Below are 5,253 nucleotides of genomic sequence, written 5' to 3'. Positions count from 1 at the left end.
TTCAATACTCTAAAACTCTTTTTAGCACTGGCTGCACTCAATAATTGGTCCTTACATCAAATGGACATTGATAATGCTTTTTTGCATGGTGACCTTGATGAAAAAGTTTACATGACACTCCTTAAAGAGTATGTTCATGACGGGGAGCTCCCGCCTAACCCTGTGTGCCTCTTACATATGACCCTTTATGGTCTTAAATAGGCTTCTCGTCAATGGTTTGCTAAACTAAGCACAACTTTACTCAACCATGGCTTCAAACAATCTGCCTTTGACAATTCTCTATTCATCAAAAAATCTTCAACAAGCTTTCTTGCTTTACTCGTATATATTGATGATATAGTCATTGCTAGTACCAATGATTCCGATGTTGCTGCCTTCAAAATCTTTCTAAAGTCCAAGTTCAAATTAAAAAATCTTGGCCCTCTAAGATTCTTTTTAGGACTCGAGATAGGACGATCAAAAGCTAGTATATTTGTGTCCCAAAGACCATTCACCATCCAACTACTCAATGACATAGGTCTACTTGGATCCAAGACAGTGTCCACACCTATGTATGCAGATACCTCCCTTAGCAAAGATGTTGGTCCCTTAGTAAATGATGCTACTTCTTATCGCAGCCTCATTGGAAAACTCATTTTCCTAACCATCACTCGGCCAGACATTCCTTATGCTATTAATTAACTAAGTCAGTTTGTTAGTGCTCCTCGAGAACCTCATCTCAAAGCTGCACATCGCATTGTTCAATACATCAAAAGCACCCCTGGCCAAGGACTTATTTTTCACTCCAACAACTCTCCTTCTCTCTCTGCAGCTTGACCTTTCCAACTCCAAGCGTATGCCGATGCTGACTGGGGTTCTTGCATTGATACCAGACGTTCCATAACAGGCTTCTGCATCTTCTTAGGCCAATCACTTATCTCTTGGAAATCAAAGAAACAGTCCACTGTCTCGAAATCCTTTGCAGATCTACTACTACAAAATGGACTACTCCCAACGGTTAATAAGAGGATAAATTATGAAAACTGTTGGCAAAGGTAAGAGGTTATTTTTCCCATCGGTTTAGCAGCGTTGTAAAAAAACGTTGGGATAGCTATTGCCAACGGTGGAGAACCGTGGATAATACTAAATGGTATTTTCTTAAAAAAAAAAAAAAAAGTTAATAGCAACGATTTATAACTGTTGGGAATACTAAGTATACCCAACATTTTATAAATGTGGGGAATACTTAGTATTCCCAAGAGTGATAAACTGTTGGAAAAAGATGCATTTTAATTTTTATACAAAACTAATTATCTTGGCTTTAAATTATTTGGCTCGAAAATTTCAGAATTCAAACCGCCTATCTGTCGTCTCATGAAAATTGTAGACCGCCACAAATTAGAAAATTTCAAAATTTTTAACGATGTTAATGGAAAATTTCAGACCACCATTACATCAATTCCCCAAGTGACATCTCTTCTCTCACTCTCGTGGCTGAATCCTTCCCTGTGACGAGACTCACCAAACACCACGGTAGCCCGAAGATTCCCCAAGTCGTAGCCCACGGCATTTCGCGCCTTAACGTTGTCGCGGAGTCTTCCCTTGGACTTCACCGGCCGCCGACTTCGTCTCTTCTTCACCGGTTATCTTCCATCCGTGCGTTCCTCAGGTACCATGGTTTATTTTTTTCTTAATAAATCTTTTCTAGATCTGATCTGATTTTGGTGTATGTGATTATTAGATATTTTTATTGCACAAATTAATTTGGGTCCTGTTTTCTTGAGAAATTTTAATTGAAATGTAGAATTTTATGAAACATCTCCTTAATTCATCTTGTACTTTTTTTCTAAATATAGGTTTAAAGAAAAATGTATGAAGGTGAAATTACTGTCTGGATTTTGTTTTGTTTAGAATACCAAAGATATTATCTGAAATGGGATTTACATAGTTGTTTATGAAGCAGGGATTAGTGAAACAAAGTTTCAAATACTTAGATAAGGACTCGACTTTACATGTCTCACACTTCTTCGTTCTTTTCGTATTTTCTTTTATGATTTTGCACAAGAAAAATTATTTGTTAGTACAACTCCCATGTAGCTAAAGTGTTTGGTTACTAAGAAAGTGAAATTGAAAAACAGCTGATGTTAATCCAATCAGTACGTGATACATTTGTGTTTAATTGAGAAATTCAAATTTTGGGCAGAGTGGTTTTGCATTGCCTCATCTGAACTAACACTTGAAAATATTGCCTACTAATTTCTTTTAAAGGTTTTTATATTATCTTTGTTTAGTTTTAGTTAATACTGCTTAGTTATCAATAAGCAATATTGTTTATACTTTGTTTTTTGGCATGCTTCATTCTATATTGATCAAGGTTTTCTAATTTGGTTTTTTTAAATGCAAGAAACTTACAATGTCATTGCTTATAAAGATACACCACAATTAACACCACACAAGAGATAAAACATCAACTGGGAGAAGTACGTTGTTCTCTACTCTCTGTATAAACGTTTTATAAATTTTGGATCACCTAAATCATTGCTTTAATCTTGTTTCTTTGCTTGCATATTGAGCTTGTTCAATTCAATCTCCCTTTTATTCATGAGTTTTATTATCGCTAATTTAGGTAATAATATATGTTATGTGTGAACCTACCTAAGGTGGCTAAGATAGAATGTAGATATTGTTAGCTTAAAAGATTTATGTTTAAGATCCATTTGAATATGCTTAATTTTCATTTACTATAATCCCAGTGGGATTTGAGTACATTAATGCTTGCAAAAATGAAAACTAATAGAAAATTACAAATGGTTCAATGTATATATATAGTGAATTTTTGTCTGAATTTTATCATATAAGCATATAAAACATGTATGATTAATCCTGAATAGAAATTAATTATGTGAACTTAATTGGAATTTTGTATTCTTTGTGTGTTGCTGAATTTTTTCTCTCTATATATACATATAACCATTTAACTTGCCTTGGTACCGAAACACTAGATGATAAATTATTTGTCTTTATATGAAGCACAAAATTAAGTGAGATTGGTGATTATAACTTATTATTAAGTAGTGGTCTTTGTTACTTGAGAACCTTTTTATTTATCATATTAGAAAGTTCCGTAGTGATGTTCCTTTTCTTATTCCAATGTTTGAGATTTGCTAAAATATTCTGGACTTTCTTTGCAAATGATGAGTATCTCTGTTCTGTTTATTTGCAGCATTTCGTCTCTTGCAACTGTAGGCCTCACTGAAGAAGAATCAATAGAGCAAGGAGAAGACTGCTTTTTTGAGATATATATTTTAACTTATAAAGATTTTTTATATATATATATATATATATTTATATATATATAATCTAACTTGACAAATGTATGAATTTGTTTGTAAGAATATTGTTACTGTTATTATATTTTTTTATCATTGTAAATCGAAAATCTAAATTCTAAAAATGTAGGGGGAGAATAGCATTAACATTTGTAATTTCTCTCTTACCTCATATTGTACGTCGGTTTATAACTGTCATTTATAGTAGTGTATTTTGTTGGTTATAATTCGACTAAAGCCTTTTCCAACAGTTATAAACTGTTATTTAAAGTGACTTTTAGCAACAGTTATAAATTGTCATTTAAAGAGACTTTTTCCATTAGTTACTACCTGATGGAAGTCTTTCCTAACAGTTATAAACCGTCATTTAAAGTGACTTTTTTTGACAGTTGTAAACCGTCATTTAAAGTAACTTTTCCCAATAGTTATAAGCCGTCATTTAAAGTTCTATATTTTTATGACACCCACATAGCCAACGGTTTTAGGAACTGTTAGAAAATAGTATAAAAGACAGTTATAAACCGTTGGGAAAAGCTAATTTTGTACCGGTCCATTGCCAACACTACTTGTGAAATACTTTGGCTCCACAACATTCTATCTGACTTTGGCATCTCCCAAACTCAACCAACAGTTCTTTATTGTGACAATCAAGTTGTCATCCACATATATGAAAATGATGTCTTCCATGAACGTACCAAGCATGTTGACATCGACTGCCACATAGTTCATGAACAAGTCAACAAAAATCGAATCAAAATCTCCTACGTTCCCTCTCGACACAACACTGCAGATATTATGACAAAGGCCCTCTTCCCCAATCAGTTTCATACATTGTTGTCCAAGATGTGTGTCACTAATCTATACTCTCCATCTTGAGGGGGAGTCTTAAATATAGCTGATTATATTGAACTGTTAGTTATTTTAGTTTTATTGTCAAATACAGTTAGTTTTGTAACTAATTCTATTACTTGATATTATGATTGCATTAATAAAGTTTCAGAACAATTTTTACTAATACAATTAGATGCCATCATTATTCAAATTGAGATCCCTAATTTAATAGCAAAGAAATAATAATACAAAGAGAAGAAGTGAATACCACAAACGGGTGCGAAAACCCTCAATTGATGAAACTAGAAGAGACAAGAATCGCAAGCTCTTAAAGTTACCCAAAGTTCCAGAGAAAGGCTCTACTTTTCAATTATTTCAAATAATTAACTTTTGGCCAATGAAAAAAAATCTAACTTCGTAGGAGCCTCGAAGGGGCGGTTGGGGTAAACTGCCATGCGAAGCAAAAGGCAAAAGATGCGAGAGCCTCTGCCGTCGGCAAGGAACTCAGGGAGTGGAGGAAAGAAGTTGTACAAGTCTTGCTTCATCATTGGAGCACAGAATGTGTACTCTGGCGCCAAACTGAGAGAGAGATAACAAGAAGTAGAAGGGACAGAAGCTTATCGTGGTTGTGCTTTCAACAGAGGCAGATTCCTTGGTGTTTCTTTGGCTCCTTTTCTAGCTAAAATCGATGGTTCGACTGTTGCTCCGACCAGCGCCCCCACTTCTAGCTTCGGAAGAAGAAGTGATCTTATCTTTCAAGGCATGCTTTCTGTAAAAGAGAAACTTAAAATATGGGAATTCAATCTTTTCTTACACTAGCAAAAAAAAAGTCCATAATAATGTAATCAAATTAAAATATCCATAAGCCCAAAGTATTAGGGAAATCACCTCTAGTAGGGAGTTTTATACTTTTTTATTCATTTTTATGTTTTTTTTATTTTATTTTCACTTCTCTATTCTCCTTTTTTAATTTCTACATTAAACATAATTTTTTTATTTTTTACGTTTCCTTACTGCTTTCCTTTCCTTTTCTCTTATTTTATTTTACTTTCTTCTTCCAAACTATTTCCGTTTTTGGTCTTCCTCCTATTTCTCTCAACATTATGGTGAGACT

At 33.8% G+C, this 5,253-nt stretch overlaps 1 long non-coding RNA gene across 1 annotated transcript; it reads left to right on the top strand.

The window, feature by feature from the left end:
- Positions 1 to 1,242: 1,242 nt before the first annotated feature.
- Positions 1,243 to 3,535, top strand: LOC115720714 (uncharacterized). Its single transcript, XR_009688075.1, has 3 exons — positions 1,243 to 1,648; positions 2,384 to 2,459; positions 3,203 to 3,535. It is a non-coding gene; the product is annotated as an uncharacterized LOC115720714 (long non-coding RNA).
- The last annotated feature ends 1,718 nt before the right edge of the window (positions 3,536 to 5,253 follow it).

Source organism: Cannabis sativa, chromosome 5, assembly GCF_029168945.1.
Source record: "Cannabis sativa cultivar Pink pepper isolate KNU-18-1 chromosome 5, ASM2916894v1, whole genome shotgun sequence".
Taxonomy (NCBI): Eukaryota; Viridiplantae; Streptophyta; class Magnoliopsida; order Rosales; family Cannabaceae; genus Cannabis; species Cannabis sativa.
This window is presented reverse-complemented; position numbering and strand designations above follow the sequence as displayed.